Below are 19640 nucleotides of genomic sequence, written 5' to 3'. Positions count from 1 at the left end.
TTTTTCGTACTTTCCTCTGGCTTTCATTTCTTTGGATTTAAAGCCCTCTGTCCCCTTCAGTCCATTGGCAGTAAGTTTGTAATCTCTTACCTAGAATGTTCATGAACTCTCCCCTTACCTTTTTGAGTTCCATCCCAATGTTAATGTTTCTACCTTAGTAGTTTCCCTTTTTAACTACTTTTTAACACATTTATTCTGATCAAGATAAAATTGTAGCATGGAAATTTGACATTTGCATGAATCACAATTTGGGTTCCCAGAACACCAAGTTTCCAGAACACTGTGTACATATATCCTTTGGTCATTGTGCATCTCAGCATTCAACCCATGCAACCATCAAACCAGCAGCCTAAGAAGCAGGCAGGGAATTTCTCAAATGCTCCAAATAGCTGCACATCACTGCAGATTATGACTGCTTGGATTTAGGGAACATTTTTTTGGCTGGGGAAACATTCCAATGGGATAGATTAATCTATGTAAACCACATAGCTCAGCTGAAACTGCTGTTCGGATTCTAAATTGCCAGCTCTGTCGCCTTTCTGCACAAAAATGCACATTTCTTCCTATAATAAAGATATTTTATAATAGCAATAAGGCAACTCCAGGGTGTGTGGTTATCACGAGATAATCGTACCCTAGAGGGATTACAGACACTTGGCTGTGCCTCATAACACCCCATGTGTGTGTTTATCTCATGATAACCATACTCGCTTTTGTATCTTATTGCCTAATTATCCTCTTCTAATGCAAAATACTAATTTTTTGTCTGAAACAATATGGACAAGGATGCATTGCTAACAATCACAGGAGGATATTGACAAACAATGCTACTATTGCTGTAGATTCACTTCCCAGAAGAAAAGTGATATACAAGAAAAAACTTGTAAGAGTGATATGTGACAATTTCAGTCCCTCTTTGAATGAGCTGCTTCTTCAAAGAACTACATAGGGGTCTCTGTTTTACCCACTAACGCTGTAAGATAAATTACCCAGACATTTTTTCTCTCTTTTATGAGAAGATTTTTCAATTATAATTGAAAACTAAAGAATAAGCAGAAATTTCAAGCCTGAAAAAGTAAAGACACTAACTTTATTTGCTTCCAAAAAGTTAATGACAGAAATTGATTTTGATTTATTGTTATCTAATTTAAAAAGAGTATTTGTATGCTGCTTAGTCACTCCTCTACATATATTTCCCCTGTCAACCTTTCAAGTTGAAAAATATGTATTAAATTTTGTACCTTCCAGTAATGTGATTTAAACAAGTTCATCAATCTCAAATCATTTTACTAATTTTTATGGAGTGGAATTATTGCCTACATAATTATCTCAATTCTACATAGTAATATGTATTATTTTTATCTTATATTATTATATAACAAAACCAATAGTGATTAAAAGTACAGATTTCCTATGAATCTGATCTCAAAAATGAAGATTTTTAATGTTGTATTTGTAGATCTTTGAGTATATTTAAGTCTCTGCAAAGATCATTAAGGACTTTCTTGTATTTCATTACTTCAATTAAATTATTTCAAGCAAATATAAAATCAGTTTTTCAAGAGTTTTATAAAAAGATATACTATTGAAGCTCATTTTATACATATATCTAGAGAGACACCTACACACCTATATACATACACATAATACACTCATATATGTATGTGTGTCTCTCTATAGATAAATAGTGCATATACTGTGTGTATATATAGAGTGCACATATATACTCTATTCTCATTTTTGTATATTCTCATCAAAATGGCTTGTGAAAAATTATGTATATAAATATATATTATACATACAAAATCTTTCACAAGTCATTTCAGTGGCTCAGGAAAACTATTTTTTTTGTAAGTCCTAAATTATAAAGCTTAGAATTTTCCTGCAACTTGCACCCAAATACCACCTGTATTTTTCATCATAAATATTACTTCAGTTCTTGTTTTCACAGACCATGACTATTACTCTCAAGGCTACTCTTTATATTTTCTTAACTTTACAAACTTAGTTTCCTTTTCCTGGATTCTGACTTCATAAATATCACTGGTTCAAATTTGCTTCAACAGACTGGTCTTTCTGAACGATCTGGTTATGGGTTGCAAGACGAGCTATTGTTCTATCCCAGGAGTCCTGTTCCAAGGGTACATTCTTGAACTTTGATTTTAGGGATGGAGTATCCATCTGCATTTACTAACAGAGATTGCACTAAATCTCAATCCATAAATGGCAGGTAGATACAGCAACAATTATTAGTGACTTGAGGGCAGCATTAGGTTGTTAGTAAGAACTAAAGGGTAAAAAAAAAAAAAAAGTACTTTTGCTACTCCACAAACAGGAAAAATGCAATGTTTACTTAAGTCTCAATTATTCTCTGGTAGGTAATTCATGGGAAATAATATTTTCTTGTTTTTAGATACAGGTATATTTTCTTAGAACTGAAAGTCACATTAGAGCTCATCTATTCCAATCACTTCTTTCTATAGCTAAGAAAATTTGACAACACCATCTATTCTATTTATTTATCTTTATGTAAGAGCTGAAAAGGAAGATCCTTTAAATCAATACACATAATTATCTACACCAGAGATGGTGTGAGCCTGAAATCAAGCACACTTAGCTAAAGTAAACTTTTTAAACTAATGCTATGTATTATTCAACCCTTTCTTGGTATGCAATCGGGGAAAAATACAGAGTAAAATAGCCTGAATAGGTGAAAATACTGTGCAGCATTTCAAACTTTTGAATGCCCTGCATTTTCATTTGACTTGAATAAATTTCTAAATGTAGTTGGAGAACCCTGTTAGAATTCACTAAATATCAAGCAGATATCATGAAGAGCCCTACTACTAGAAAACATCTAGATCCTGGATACGCTAGTACAAATACGCTTTAATGCATTGCTGAAATCACATGAAAGAAGGAAATTTTCTCAGAACGAATGAATAAATAAATAAAAAGGAACAGTGAGCTGAAAGCAGAGTAAGAGTGGCAAGATGTGAGCAAATAGGAAAGAAAATGCTGCCCTCGGGGTAAATGGGAATGCTAATCCTGGGACAGGAAGACTATGCCTTAGGCCCATGCTTTTCTTTTTTTTTAATGGCAATCCAATGTGGGGCGATATTAATAATAAAATTTGTTAAATACTTTGGAAACTAAAAAATACAGTTTAAAATAACATGGTATAGATAAGAAAACAATGGAATTGGGAGAAAAAAACAACTTACAACTGAATGATAATTAAGATATTTTAAAACAAACTGCTCAATGCTGCAAAAGTGAAATATTTAAGGGATATTTACAGCCTCAAACTATAGTAAAAAACTTTTTTAATGATAACTTAAGCATGTAATATAAGAAATTAGAAAAAGAACAATGAATGCTTAAATGCTATAGATAACCTAAATCAATAGACACATTTCTGGAAAAATATAACTTATGATAAATCCCTTGAAAAGGCATTGAAAATATACATATATCATATAGGTATTAAAGTGTTTGAAAACCAGGACCAGATGGTTGTACCAGCGAAGTCTAAAACCTTTCAAGGAGCATACCATCTCAATCTTAATATAAATTCTGCCAGAGGACATAAAAATAGGGGGCACTCCAAGTCGTACTATGAGACTAGTATAACTCTGAAATCAAAACCAGAAAAGGGGTATACAAGGTAAGAAAACTCCAACTCCATTTCATTCATGATTTTATATGCAAAAAATTCTCAAAACACATCCAATTTTAGAGAACAATGAAACAAATACCAGCTTACATTTATTACAGGAATATTCAAGGGTGATTTAATGCCAGGAAACATAACTGTGATTCACCAAATCTGCAGATTAAAGAAGAAAACTCAAAGCATTTTCTCAACAGATACAGAAAAGTTATTTGATAAAACTGAATATCCACTAATACATTTGTATAAAACAATCACAAATCTCTTATAGCATACTAGGTCTTGAAGGGAGTATTCTTTAACTGATAAAGAATAACGACCCCATACTGGTATAGGCCAATGGCACAGACTAGAGAGGCCAGAAATAAGACCACACACATACAACCATCTGACATTCGACAAAACTGACAAAAAACAAGCAAGGAACAAAGGACTCCCTATTCAATAAATAGTGCTGGGATAACTGGCTAGCCATATGCCGAAGATTGATACTAGACCCCTTCCTTACGCCATATACAAAAACCAACTCAAGATGGATTAAAGACTTAAGTGCAAAACTCAAAACTATAAAAATCCTGGAAGACAACCTAGGCAATACCATTTTGGATACAGAAATGGGCAAAGATTTCATGATGAAGACACCAAAGGCAATTGCAACAAAAGCAAAAACTGACAAATGGGATCTAATTAAACTAAAGAGCTTCTGCACATCAAAAGAAACTATCAACAGAATCAACAAACAGCCTACAGAATGGAAGGAAATATTTGCAAACTATGCATCTGACAAAGGTCTAATAGCCCCATTTATTAGGAACTTAAATAAATGTATAAGAAAAAAACCCATTAAAAAGTGGGCAGAGGAAATGAACAGACACGTTTCAAGAGAAGACATACATGCAGACAACAAGCACCTGAAAACAAAATCACTGATCATTAGAGAAAAATTCAGATCAAAGCCACAGTGACATACCATCTCACACCAGTCAGAATAGCTATTATCAAAGTCAAAAAATAACAGATGCTGGCAACGTTGCAGAGAAAAGGAACATTTGTAAGCTGTTGGTGGGAGTGCAAAGTAGTTCATAGTTCAACCATTTTGGAAAACAGTGTGGCAATTCCTCAAAGAGCTAAAAACAGAACTACCACTAGATCCAGAAACCCCATTACTGGATATATACCCAAACGAATATAAATCATTCTGCCACAAAGACACAAAAACACACATGTTCTTTGCAGCCCTATTTGCAACAGCAAAGACATGGAATCAACCTAAATGCACATCAACGGTAGACTGGATAAAGAAAATGGGGTGAATATATACCTTGGAATACTATGCAGCCATAAAAGAGAATGTGAGATTACGTCCTTTGCTGGAACATGGATGGAACTGAGGGCCATTATCCTTAGCAAACTAATGCAGGAACAGAAAACCAAATACCACATATTCTCACTTATAAGTGGGAGCTAAATGATGAGAAGGCATAGACACAAAGAGGGAAACAACAGACACTGGGGCCTACCGGCGGGTGGAGGATGGGAGGAGAGAGAAGTGCAGAAAAAAAATAACTAATGGGTACTAGGCTTAGTATTTGGGTGATAAAATAATCTGTAAAACAAAGCCCCATGACATGAATTTACCTATAGAATAAACCTGCACGTATACTCCTGAACCTAAAATGAAAGGTTTGTTTTGTTTTGTTTTGTTTTTAAGTACCCAAACACCGACCGCAAACAACATTCTTAATGGTGAAACATTAGACTCATAGCTATTAATATCAGGAAGGATGTACACTGAAACTAATTGTTGCCAACATTCTTCTAAAATTTCTAGCCCCTGCAATAAAAGCAAAACATTTATATGATTTGGAAAGGAAGAAACGTAATCCATATTTGTTGATTAAAATATTTCTCAATATAGGCAATCACAAAGAATGGTATGGAACAATATTTGGAAAATTAGATCAATAAGTAAGTTTACTAGACATAAGATGATACAAAACCCATTATATTTGTAAACAGCAATAAATGATTTGAAAAATTAAAGTAACACTGTACAATAACAACAAATAGATGATTCCCAAAAATCTAAGAAAAGTATGCAAGACTTTTATGAAAAATACACACAGAAAGACGACAAAGAAAACGTCAAGGAGCAATACTGTATTCATGGGTTTAAGAAACACCCCAAATCACTGAAGTTTCAATGCAATTTCAATCAAAACTCCAATGGAAATTTTTAAAGGAACTTGACACACTCTGAAATGTATAGAAAAGACATAAGGCGTAAGAAAAATCAAGCTACTCCTAAAGAATAACAAAATGGGGAGCTTACTCTGCCAGATATCCAAACATCACACAGCTGTGGTTTAAGAGCTGGGACTACAGGCGCACGCCATCACACTAATATAATATTTTTTGGTGTTTCTTTTTGTAGAGATGGGGTTTCACCTTGTTGCTCAGATCGTCTCAAACTCCTGGACTCAAGCAATCTGCCTGCCTCAGCCTCCCAAAGTGCTAGGATTTACAGAAAAACTGAAAAGAGAGTGCAGAGATTTCCATATATCCTGCAGTTTTCCCTGGTTTAACATCTTTTTTAAAAACATTTTCTTTATTGTCTTTCTGTGTGTACCGGTGCAGGGATAGACAAAGAGATCAATGGAATGGAAAAGAACAGCCATAAACAGATACACGCATCTCTGGAAATTTGATATATGACAAAGGTGGTGTATAGTCTATGGAAAAATATCATGATACAGATTAAATGCTGCTGAAACAATTGTTAATCCCTATAGAAAAATCGCTTAGAACCTTACATTATACAATACAAGAAAATAAACTTAAATAGATTATAGTTAAATGTGTAAGTCGAGATTTTAAAACTTTTAGAATACAGTTTAGGAGAGTATCTTTAGGAACTCAGAATTGGAAAGATTTTCTTTGACAAGACACACAATTTATAATTTTAAATTTGTATGAAGAGGTGAAAGAAGACAACAAACTTGAAGAACATGTAATCAGCAAGCATTAGGAGCAGAATAGCAAAACAGCTACTACAAATTAAAAAAAAGAACCTCATAGAAAATACTATGTTTTAGTTTCTAAAACCATAACTCCTGTCTAATTATGAGAAAAACCCTAGACAAAAAACAATAGAGGAGCTTTATACAAAGTACCTGACCAATACACAAAACTGCCAGGTCGGCCAGGCTCATGCCTGTAATCCCAGCACTTTGGGAGGCAGATGCAGGAAGATTCCTTGAGCACAGGAGTTCGAGACCAGCCTGCGCAATATAGTGAGACCTTATCTCCACTAAAAATCAGAAAAAAAAAACAAAACAAAAAACTAGTTGGGTATGGTGGCACATGCCTCTGATCCCAGCTACTTGGGAGCCTGAGGTGGGAGGATCACTTGATCCCGCAAAGTCAAGGCTGGAGTGCAGTGGTGTGATCACAGCTTACTGCTGCAAGACTGTCTCAAAAATCCAAAACAAAACCTGCCAAAGTCATCAAAAACAAGGACATTTGAGAAAATGTCACAGCCAAGAGGAGGCTAAGGAGACATGAGGACCATATGTAATATGGCAGCTTAGATGGGATCCTAGAATGAAAATAGAACATTAGACTAATGGTAAGGAAATCTAAACAAAACGGAGATTTTATTTAATAATAATGTGTCAAAATTGGTTGAATTGTGACAAATGTACCACATTTTTTAAAAAAGGATGTTAAACCAGGGGAAACTACAGGATATATGGAAATCTCTGCACTCTCTTCTCAATTTTTCTGTAAATCCTGGCACTTTGGGAGGCTGAGGCAGGCAGATTGCTTGAGCCCAGGAGTTTGAGACCACCTGGGCAACATGGTGAAACCCCATCTCTACAAAAAGAAATACCAAAAAAAATTAGTGTGATGGCGCACGCTTGTAGTCCCAGCTCTTTGGAAGGCTGAGGTGGGAGGATCACTTGAGCCTAGGAGGCCAAGTTTGTGGTGAGCCAAGATCACATTACTGTACTGGTTAGCAGAGTGAGATTCTGTCTCAAAAAAAATACAGTATATTTTTAAAATGTATATATACACACACATACACACAGTATGTATGTATACATACGTAATACTATGTATTATTACATATATGTATGTATATATACATAATATGTATGTATGCAATATGTGTGTATATATAATACGTGTGTATATTTTATGTATATACATATATTAATACATATCTATGCATATGCATACATGCATTTTAGAGAATAGGAAACACAAGTGACTGGAAATATGAAAAAACTCTCAATCTTTTTGGTAATCAGGGATGCACCTAGTGAGGTGAGGGACAAATGAAAACTCTAATGTTGTACTGTTGAGAGTGCAAATGAATACAATCACTGTAGAAAACAATTTGGCATTATTTTGTGAATTTAAATACCCCACATACAATGACCAGCAGTTCTATTCCTAGGTATTTAATAAAAACAAGAACAATAATAGGAACAACAACAACAACAAACTATTGCATATACATAGGCAAGAGATATGCCCACAATGTACATAGCAGCATAATTTATAAATGCAAAAAATTAGAACTATGACCATGAATGAAGAAAATGTCAATAAATTGAGGTGTATTCATACACAGAATATCAAAAAGTAACAACACTGCAACTACTATAACATGGATGAATTTGTGTGTAACATTTATTTAATTATGTATGTATGTATGTATTTATTTATTTAGAGATGGAGTCTTGCTCTGTCACCCAGGCTGCGGTGCAATGGTGCGATCTCAGCTCGCTGCAGCCTCCCCCTCCTCCCTCAAGTGATTCTCATGCCTCAGCCTCTGAGTAGCTGGGATTACAGGTGCCTGCCACTACACCTGGCTAATTTTTGCATTTTTAGTAGAGATGGGGTTTCACTATGTTGGTCAGGCTGATCTTGAACTCCTAGCCTTGAGTGTTCCACCCCCCTCAGCTTCCCAAAATGCTGGGATTACAGGCGTGAGCCACTGCGCCGGCTGACATGGATAAATTTTTGAAACATGGCATTGACTTGAAAAGCGACTACATACAGTATGATAATATTTCACAGCTTAAAAGGAAGTGAATATAAGCAGCATTTTCTTTAGGGATGCATACATATGTGACAAAACATCTAAAAAAGGCGAGAAAATGAAAAACACAAAATTCAGAATATTGTTTTCCTCTGGGAGGAAGCAAAAGATGGAGCAGGAAAGGAACGTTGCAGTAAATGCAAACCTGTGGTTTATAGTCTAGATCATAAATGTGGTGGATTTAAAGGTATTCATATTACTATTGTCTCTCAAAACGTACACGTAGTCTCATATCTGTATTAAACACATTGAATAATAAAAGCATTTAAAACTGAAGACATCATGCCTGGATGATTGGGAGAATTCAGTAAAATTCACCAAAATGAGTAAGTTCAGTGGGAAGATTACATTTAAAGGGGAAATGAAATTTCAGACCTGCTGAACTTTAAGATTACAGTAGAATATGAATCAATCTGACCAACCAACAACGAGTTGGTTGGGGATGATGAAGAGTGTGGGAGGAAACATTTGCCTGGCCTGGTGAACTGGTGGAGGGGTTCCTGGAGCTGAACAGATGTTGAGCCAGTCTTCATCCTGCCTCCTAGTTCAGAGATTACAGCTGTGCACCCGACTCCATACCCCCATCCCCTGCCACTTTCTGAAGGATAAACTGACTTGCTTTTTACTGGCGTTGCTTTCCCCCATCCCTTGTGGAGACTAAGAGTTCAAATTTCATTTGTAAATTTATCCGGATTGCTAAGTGTAACGTACACCTTTCTCAAGTGCTGTCTTTCTCTCTCCCGTTGTCTTTGTCCTTGTGAGCTTGCGATGGTTTTTATTCTCTGTGGTTGATTTGGTGTGGGGTAAAGATGAATTCGTCTGTCCAATAGACCATGATTTACTTGGAATGTCTACTAGAAAGTTACCTTTACATTTTCACCATCTCCTCTCAGCTGAGTGTATTGGTTCCCTGGGTCCCAATCTGTGTGTTATAGAAAGCCGTATTCTCTTTGTGTGAATTTTGGTTCCAGCACTTCCTAGCTGCATTGGGCAGGATAGGCAACTGAATCCCTCTTCACTGCCATTTTCCTATCTACAAAACGAGGCTTTTTATTGTGTACCCACAAAAGCGTTTGCAGAATGAAATAACGTAGAGACCGGGTGCAGTGGCTCACGCCTATAATCCCAGCACTTTGGGAGGCCAAGGTGGGCAGATCACTTGAGGTCAGGAGGAGTTGGAGAACAGCCTGACCAACATGGTGAAACCCTGTCTCTACTAAAAATACAAAAATTAGCCGGGTGCATTGGCAGGTGTCTGTAACCCCAGCTACTCGGGAGACTGAGGCAGGAGAATGGCTTGAACCCAGGAGGCAGAGTTTGCAGTGAGGCAAGATTGTGCCACTGCACACTGGCCTGGGTAACAGAGCAAGACCCCATTACAAAAAAAAGGAAGAAAGAATGTAAGTAGAATTCCTGGGTTGTGCTGCACACTGGCACCATGTAGCTCTCCTCCCCTGGTAGAATGGTAGTAATGCCCACAGTAGGGACTGGATCCTTGACTGTAGCCCAGAAGTATACTTTTTCTGACTTTCCTAGGTTGCTTTCAGCTAGAGGATGAAAGGTCCTTCCCTGAGGGTCATTATTGAAGGATTTCTGTTTGGGTTGAAACATTGGACTGAATGATCATTGAGGCATTTTCCTCTTGAAATTCTGATTTCAGCTTTTCCTTTGCTTTTTCCTTCACTTGGAGAGGGTTAGCAGCAGTATCAATTAGTTTAACTGAGAAAAGCTCAATTCAAATAAAACTGGTTGCCAATCTATTCTCCTGATCCCCTCCTGGGGACCGCCATAGAACATCCTACTGAATTTGGCACTGTGGCTTGGATGTCCAACAGATTGGTGATCTGATCTCTTCTGTTCTCTAATAATCTAAACGTTATACTCTTAACCCCAGCTCACTGCTTTAGTTTTTTTGTTTTTTTTTTGTTTTGTGTGTTTGTTTGTTTGTTTTGTTTTTGTAGGGAAAAGGAAGGGGAGAGCTTGGCCAAGGTTTGGTCCAGCCTTCAATGAATATAAAACCTTAGTAAGGAGGCCAGGCTTATAGTGAGAATATAATGCTGGCATTAATCCACTTAGAATTGCACAGTGCTCCCACCCCACTACCTATAGTGTGGGTTGGTTTAACACCCTTTGTTGGTGTTATTTGACCATTCCCTTCAAATGCTAATGACCAGCTAGTTTAACACCCTTTATTGGTGTTATTCGGACAGTCCCTTCAAATGTGAATGAATAGCTTGCTTTGTTTCCATAGACAGGAGAGCCAAATAACTTCGGGGCCTAGAAGCAAATTATTTCTCTGGTATAGACCTACCCTGAATGATGAATTGGGCTCTATGGTGGCTGTTTCACTGAAGACTGGGATGTCGCTACCCATCGCAAACCAGGCCAAAAAAGAGCTAAACCATTTTCTCCTCATTATCACCTCATTAAGCTCCCCAAGCCAGTGCAGGGCTCTGGTACAGGCCTGCTACAGGTAGCTTAATGAGTTTCTTATTTATAGGCCCCAGTGCTGTTATGCAAAAGCTTGTTATTCCGAGGTCTGGAGTATAGCGTTTTCTAAAGGGAGTTGAGAAATTCAATTATCAAGCATCTTAGTATGGACCTCACACCACTTTTTGGCCACTTGATCGATGATAAACAAATACATTTGTTAGATTTGTAGAATTTAATATTGTGCTGAGGCATTTACCCCAATTTTGTTGTCTTCTTCTAACAACACAGAACAGATGCTGCCCCAGATGTGAAAGATGCAGATGTTTGACAGCTTTAGGATAACTCTAAATTCATAGCTGTGCATGGCATTGTGCAGATTCCTCAGTGTGATTTTGGGGGGGAAATTGCCTCCCCCAAATGTTATTTAAAAATTTTTCCTGCTTTATGTGTGATTTGGAGATCACGTGTAATTGAGAAGTAGAAAGCAATCCCGCTTTTAGTTCCCACACACAGATATTAAAAATTGCTATAATTCATGTACACATATACAAGACTGATCAGTGCTCCATATTTTGAATTTTCAAAAAATAAAATTTACTAAAAATGGATACTAAACATAAAGCACTGACTATGAATCCAGCATTGAGCAAGGTACTGACAGGACACAAAAAGTTACACACACAAGTCATTGTCATAGATTCCAAGAAATGTATCATATCACAAAATCCTAGTAGAACATAGATGTATATCTAGATATACATATGTTTAAGTGCGTGCATATGAATACGTATGTATGTGATAGGTATGTATATAGATTTCTCCATAAAGATGCAGTATATATTAAGGAAGTATATAATGACTTAAAAACAAAATAAATTTGATCAGTAGAGAAGAGGTCAAATAATAGACACAATGCAATGTCTTTGTGAAATGAAAATATAAATAATTATTGGTTTATAATGTCAGAACAAAAACCAAATAAAATGGACCAGATTAAAAATGGAGAGAATGTAGTTTGACTCCTACTGCTGTAAAAAATTTAGTCAAGTGGATGCAAATAGTTCATATATTTGAATGCCTTTGTTAGGTTATGTGGAGTATACAGAAATGAGTGTTATAAAGATTCTCCTCACCTTGTTTATAAACTAGAAATGAAGGGTAAGGTAGGTACATAAAACAATACAATACTATAACGGAAAATAGCTCCTTAGAGAAGTTAATAAAATGCTATAGAAGTGCTTGGAGACATTCTTTAAATTTAAAGAATAAAAGAAAATTAAATGGATGTGTTAGAATTTGAGTTCAGACTGAATAGGACAGGAAGGTATCAAAAGAGTGGTTGCTTTAAATATATCCATATGAGGCAGACTTACCTATGACAATGTGATTGTCAGGGGCTTCAAAGATAGAGCCTTTCCTTGAAGTTGTATTTTCAATACCTGTCCTCTGTTTTTTGTTGTTGTTGTTGTTTTGTTTTTTTGAGATGGAGTCTCGCTCTGTTGCCCAGGCTGGAGTTCAGTGGCGCCATCTCAGCTCACTGCAAGCTCCGCCTCCCAGGTTCAGGCCATTCTCCTGCCTCAGCCTCCCGAGTAGCTGGGAGTACAGGGGTCCGCCGCCACACTCGGTTAATTTTTGTTATTTTTGGTAGAGAAGAGGTTTCACCGTGTAAGCCAGGATAGTCTCTATCTCCTGACTTCGTGATCTGCCTGCCTCGGCCTCCCAACGGTCCTCCGTTTTCACCTGGGTTTTATGTATTTAGGGGGACAAACTGGCCAGCAGACAAGGGTAAGAAAGTGGTCCAATCTGCCCCTACTCTGTGCTATTTCTGGCACACAAACTTGTCAAAGCTGTATGGTAGGGAATTGCAAGTTACGGTCAGAAAATATGGGTAATTTTTATTGATAAAAACAGATCATATGCATTAGAATAGCAGCAGATATAGATTAAAAAATAGGTTAGAGAAAGAAGGAATAGGTGAAGATGAGAGAAAAGGTAGATCAATAAAGTGAGGTTAGGAATTTGGGGCTTTGTTGTCCAGGTAGTAGGAAGCATTTTTTTTTTTTTTTTTTTTTCTCGTTTGGTTTTCCCAAGCAGAAGGATGGAGTGATGAGATGGTCGGTGTAGAAGTGGTATGATGGATGGACTGGCCAAGTGAAAGACTAGAAGCAGGGAGATTGGTTAGGGGTCTATTCAACAGTCCAAGTTAATGAAGAAAATGAATTTGCAGAAAAAGTAGGAAGAAGGAAATAAATTCAAGTGATAGATTATAGTTAGAACACTAAATTTAACAACGTAGAGGGAGAATACTTTCCTAGTGAGAGGTTTGTAAAATTGAGGGCTAAGATTTCCAGCCTGGATAACTAGGTGACTAGCAATACCACTGGCAGAAATGTGAATATCTGTGGGAGCTTTTGCTTTTACATTTGGTAGTGGGAGAGGCAATAAAAATTATATTTGGAATGTTACTTTTAAAGTTCAGACAACTTTTACAAGAATGTCCAGCAGAAATAGCACATTTGGAACTGAAGATAATCACAGCCATAGAGCACCTAAATTCTAAGATGTTGAAGATTTGCATTTCTCTAATGGTCAGTGATGCTGAGCTTTTTTCCATATGTTTGTTGGCAGCATGTATGTCTTCTTTTGAGAAGTGTCTGTCTGTTTATGTCCTTTGCCCACTTTTTAGTGGGATTGTTTGTTTTTTCTTGTAAATTTGTTTATGTTCCTTATAGATGCTGGATATCAGCATCTTTGTCAGATGGGCAGATTGCAAAAATTTTCTTCCATTCTGCAGGTTGTCTGTTTACTCTGATGATAGTTTATTTGGCTGTGCAGGAGCTCTTTAGTTTAATTAGATCCCATTCACACCAGTCAAAGTGACTATTATTAAAAAGTCAGAAAACAACAGATGCTGGTGAGGTTGTAGAGAAAAAGGAATACTTTTACACTGTTGGTGGGTGTGTAAATTAGTTTAGCCATTGTGGAAGACAGTGTGGCAATTCCTCAAAGACCTTGAGGCTGAAATACCATTCAACCCAGCAATCCCATTGCTCGGTATATACCCAAAGGAATATGAACTATTCTATTATAAAGATGCATGCACACATGTCTATTGCAGCACTGTTCACAATAGCAAAGACATGGAACTAGCCCAAATGCCCATCAGTGATAAACTGGATTAAGAAAATGTGGTGCATATACACCGTGGAATACTATGCAGCCATAAAAAGGCATGAGATCATGTCCTTTGCAGGAACATGGATGAAGCTGGAAGCCATTATCCTCAGCAAACTAACACAGGAACAGAAAACCAAATAATGTGTATTCTCAAATATAATTGGGAGCTGAACGATGAGAACACGTGGACACATTGAGGGGAACAACATACACTGGACCTATCAGAGGGTCAGGGGAGGGTGGGGGAAGGAAGAACATCAGGAAGAATAGCTAACAGATGCTGGATTTAATACCTGAGTGATAGGATGATCTGTGCAGCAAACCACCCTGGCACACATTTACCTGTGTAACAAACTTGCACATCCTGCACATGTACCCCTGGACTTAAAGTCTGAAAACACAAAGACATTGTAGAAAGAAAATCAGACTTGAAAAATTCATTATGTGTATGTTATGCGAGGAAGGAAGAGAAATATGAGGAGAAAATAAAGAGCAATCAGGGATGTGAGTTATAAGAGCTAAAGTAGCCTAGTTCAGTTTTGTGAAGCTTGTGTAAGAGAAATATTTGGCCGTCCATGGTGGCTCACGCCTGTAATCCCAGCACTTTGGGAGACTGAGACGGGCGGATCACCTGAGGTCAGGAGTTCGAGACCAGTCTGGCCAACATGGTGGAACTCTGTCTCTACTAAAAATACAAAAAAGTTAGCCAGGCATAGTGGCGCATGCCTGTAGTTCTAGCTACTTAAGAGGCTGAGGCAGGAGAATCACTTGAAACCCGGAGAAGGAGGTTGCAGGGAGCCGATATTGCGCCACTGCAGTCCAAGCCAGGCTGGGCGACAGAGTGAGACTCTATCTCAAAAAAAAAAAAAAAAAAGAAGAGAAATGTTAAAGAAGAAATGGATGGTAAACTGTGTCAGACATGCTAGAAAAGTCAAGTTCAATAAATGAGAAAGTGTTACTGGATTTGTTGAATATTAATGACAACTGAATATTAATCTATAAGAATTTCTAAACTAATGTCAGCAGAATTACCACTGTGTTAACTACAATGTACCTAACCTTCATGTTGGTTTGAGAGACACTGTTATACCATTTTACAGTTAAGAAAGAAACAGTAATTTTAACTCACATTAAAGTGAATTTTCTATTTTCCAAAACACTGATGACTTCAAAATATTCTCAAAAATAAAATCAACTTTGACTGAAATCATTTCAATTTTTCATTGAGTAAATTAACATTTTGATTATCACACTACTTAATTACATTTTAATTTGTGCACTATTAACATATTAAAATAACTCTACAGAGATTATAAACATAACTAAAATGATACCTTTTGCAAAATCTTATGTAAGTATCTGTATTCTCATTTGAACCTTAAAGTGTTAAACTTATTTACCTCCAGGGAATGTCTAAAAGCTCAAATCTTTCTAAATGTATGATTTTCACACGTAACACCATCTTGAAAACATCTGGACTTCACAGAAACCACAGGGTAACCAATAATCCTTCAAGACCTAAAACAACCACATTCCTATCAGGGTAAAATAACTTTCTAAGAAAATACTAGATACTTTTGTATCTACAACAAAAATATAAAAATATGTAGGCTTACTTCTAATATGTCTATCTGATCTTTGTATACTTTTGGGGCAAGGTCATGCAAACATTCTCTCTGAAGATCCAAAAACTTGTTTGTATTCTGTAGCAGAATCTCAGGGAGCATTTGAAAGGCTGACAAAAAAGACAACCTTTTGGTAGCATGTAGACATAACTGAATATCAGTGGAAATTTAGAAAGGAGAACTGAATTATTTTTGCCTGTGCTTTACAATCAGTATCCCAGTGTCTCTCAGTAAAAGTGGGATCAGTTTGGATGTTACTCAGCCAATAAACTTATTAATATAAGACAGAAACAAGGAGGGTGAGGAGCCTTTATGATTATGGTTAACAAAATCAAAGAACACAAGGAAGGAAACACACCAGGGCCTGTCGGGCGTTGGGGGGTGGAAAGGGAGGGATAGCATTAGGACAAATAATGCATGCTGGGCTTAAAACCTAGATGACAGGTTGATAGGTGCAGAAAACCACCATGGCTCATGCATACCTATGTAACAAACTTGTGCGTTCAGCACGTGTATCCCAGAACTTAAAGAAAAAAAGTGTCCCCCAATAAAAAAAAAATAAAGAATTTTAAAAACATGAAAAATCAACATAATTGTCAGAAACAATATTTTAGACCCTAATTTTAGTAAGTTTCACAAAAAGCTTGAAATCAAACGATGTGGCACATTCCTTCTATAAGCAGCTTGAGTTTGCTTTGCCTTGGCCTATAGTGACGCCAGGAGCTCACACCATAAGGAAAACATGTGTTGCGCGTCTCTAGTTTGATACGAGCTTTAGTATTTCCCCACTGTGGTGGGAGAAAAGTCAGGGCAAAGGATTGAAAAGAAGTTCACAACAAAAAAGTCTGATGACAAGCAAACCTGAAACAGAGGCAGGGTAGTAGGTCTCAAAGGTGCATTGCTCACTCCAGGGCCTGCTGCCACCCAGATGACTGGCAAATACCAGGACTCCCCACACAACAGGATTCGGGGATTCAGACAGGAGTCTTGCTCTACCAATTATTATAGGATCTTAGGTAAGCCACTGTCTTGAGAAACCTTAGTTTCCTTAAATCTACAGTCAGGGTAAAACACCTGACATAATTACCTTAGGGGATGGTTCTGAAACAAAAAAAGATAAAGATGTAGGAGCACTCCTTGGATCCTGACTTCTTTATAAATATACTTTTTATCTTTATCTTTGTACATGTTTAAAAGAATCACAGCACTACTGAGATAGGTTTTGCTATGGGAAGGAACATGAATTGGAGGTCAGAAAACATGGGTTTGAAACCTAATTCAAGTAGTAACTTCTACTATAGGCCAATTGGTGTAACAGCCACTTAGGAGGCAGAGATGGAAAATCACTGGGACTTCTTCATTTTCAAAAGGAAAAATGTGACTAGGTAATGTCCACTAATATCCAGAGTCACTCAATGCAAGAGTTTTATAAGCTCCTGCCCTGTGGAACTAAAGCTAAGTCATGTGGTTCGCTTTGGACTATAAACATGGGTGGAGGTGATATGTGTTCCTTCCATGGAGAGATATTAAGTTTCAATGTGTGGGCTGCCTTGCTCTTTTACTTTTTCAGGCTTCACATCCTTGTGGGAGGACGTATCAATCCCTCAAAAAACAAACAAACAAACAATAAAACAGTATACATGTGACTTGAACAAAGAATGCATTTTGTTGTTTTATAAGCCCTGAAGTTTTAGATTTTTCTTTTTCTGTGACATAATCAAGTTTATCTTTACCAATACAACAATGAAATTGGTTATTTGATAAAGCTAAACGTTCAATTTGAAGGACTACACTTACTCTGAGTTTATATTCTTCCTACATTTTAATGTTGTGATAAAGTATCCTTTCTATTTTGAAATAATAATTATGCTGTGAGGGATAGTATTCCAAAATGTTGAAATTACACAAATATAAGAGGTTATATGATTACAATGAGACTATACCACATGACTACCGCCTTAGGAGAAAATAATTATCTCTAATAACTTAAAACGTGCCTTCAAAAGATTTACCAATCAAGCCTTATTCCCTAGCAATTCCAACTTTCTGTGTGAAAATACAGGTCAAGTTTTGGGTTTCACATTGGTAACCAAATTGTGATAGCTTTGATCATGAACTTTGAAATACAATAATACATCTCTGAATATCACGTTGTATGATGGAGTAAAGATGAAGTATACTAGGCAGTTGCCCTTAGTATATTAAGGTGTTTTATGGCCATATTGCAATTTACTTTTTTTCAAACATCTGTTCAAGCATTTAAAATGGTGTGAACACTGGTCTGTAATTCCTGTATAATTTAAAGGCTTCTGATCCAACAGCAAATAGTCCAGGACTCAAGCCTGTTTGAGTCTTCTAGTCAAAAACCTTTTTCAATGTTTCGAAAAATAAAGTAGATTTCTAGAACTGACATCCAGGACTAGTATGGAATGAGCAGTTTCATTTAATGAGTGGACTGGACTGAAGCTGAGGAACAGAGGGATTGGAGAAAAGGTTAAAAATTGTTAAACTGGGTTCAAGTTGGCATTTGCCAGTTCAGAATTATGAAGGCCTCCCTTAAGCCCTGATGTGCCTTTGCACTGCTAATTCCTTCTGTTTTGTTTTTCTTTTAGATGGCTTTCCAGTAAAGCTAACAAAAAACAAAACAAAATAAAACCATATCCAACATACTAAACAGCTATCTCCAAGATCAGAAGGCATCAGAAAAGACCCTCAAGAGTTGTCTAATCCCAGAGGAAGATCTTGTTTAAGTGGAGAAGTGCTTACAGCAGAAACCTTGGAAATTTCAGGGAGTGGAATTTTATTGTCAGAACTTTCAATAAAAGTGTAGCCACAGATCCTGGGAGCATTAAATAAAAATTACCAACAAGCTGTCTTACCTGTGTGCACTCCACTGAAAGGAAGGGCAAACATGAGCAAGGAGCTCTTGTACATCAGTCAAAATTCTGACAGCTACCCTGTGAAGTTTGACGGGCTGCCATGTGCTAGACTACCTAAGATACTCTTAACTGAACCATAAAAAGACAAATAAATTAGTAATTGTATCCCTCCTGTCAATGTCCTTTTTCGTGAACTTCTCAAGCTGTTGGTTAACATTGTCTGGAATGACTTATCAATATATTCTTAGTTTTCTTAGAAAAGACAGATAGACTTGATGTTTTTTTCCAAATGGTTTTTTGAATTGATTTAAGAAAATGATACAGATATTGCCAATTTCTGGGCCTCTCTTTTTCAGTCCCTGCTCTGCCTCCTCTGATTATTAAATCAAACCAATAAGATTAACATAATCTTTCTTAGAATTGACTGTTCTTTTTAAATAGATCCCATGATAGACATGTGTAAAAATCAATAATAGGCTCCTCATTTGTCAAAGCTAATGACTAAACTCATTTTGAAGTTCAATAGTGGTTACTGGAGAGTGGCCACACATTATATATCTAATCCTGTATGTCTCAACACTGATTCTGCGGAACAGAGAAAAAGGCTTTGTTGCTTGAGGCACAGTATAAAAGCTGGTGTCTCCATTTTACTTGTACATATTCACGTTTCCTCCGAACTATGACAGTCGTTGATTGTCCAAGCTAGTATGTTAAAGGAAATAAAAGGAAAAATAAATCAGGTA

At 36.7% G+C, this 19640-nt stretch overlaps 1 long non-coding RNA gene across 1 annotated transcript; it reads left to right on the top strand.

Moving 5' to 3' along the window:
• Nucleotides 1-16751: 16751 nt before the first annotated feature.
• Nucleotides 16752-19062, top strand: LOC111554574. The gene is made up of 2 exons (XR_002735277.2): nt 16752-17034; nt 18631-19062. It is a non-coding gene; the product is annotated as an uncharacterized LOC111554574 (long non-coding RNA).
• The last annotated feature ends 578 nt before the right edge of the window (nt 19063-19640 follow it).

The sequence above is a fragment of the Piliocolobus tephrosceles genome, chromosome 6 (assembly GCF_002776525.5).
Source record: "Piliocolobus tephrosceles isolate RC106 chromosome 6, ASM277652v3, whole genome shotgun sequence".
Lineage (NCBI taxonomy): Eukaryota > Metazoa > Chordata > Mammalia > Primates > Cercopithecidae > Piliocolobus > Piliocolobus tephrosceles.
Note: the sequence above shows the minus strand (reverse complement) of the source record. Positions and strands in the feature narration are given on the sequence as shown.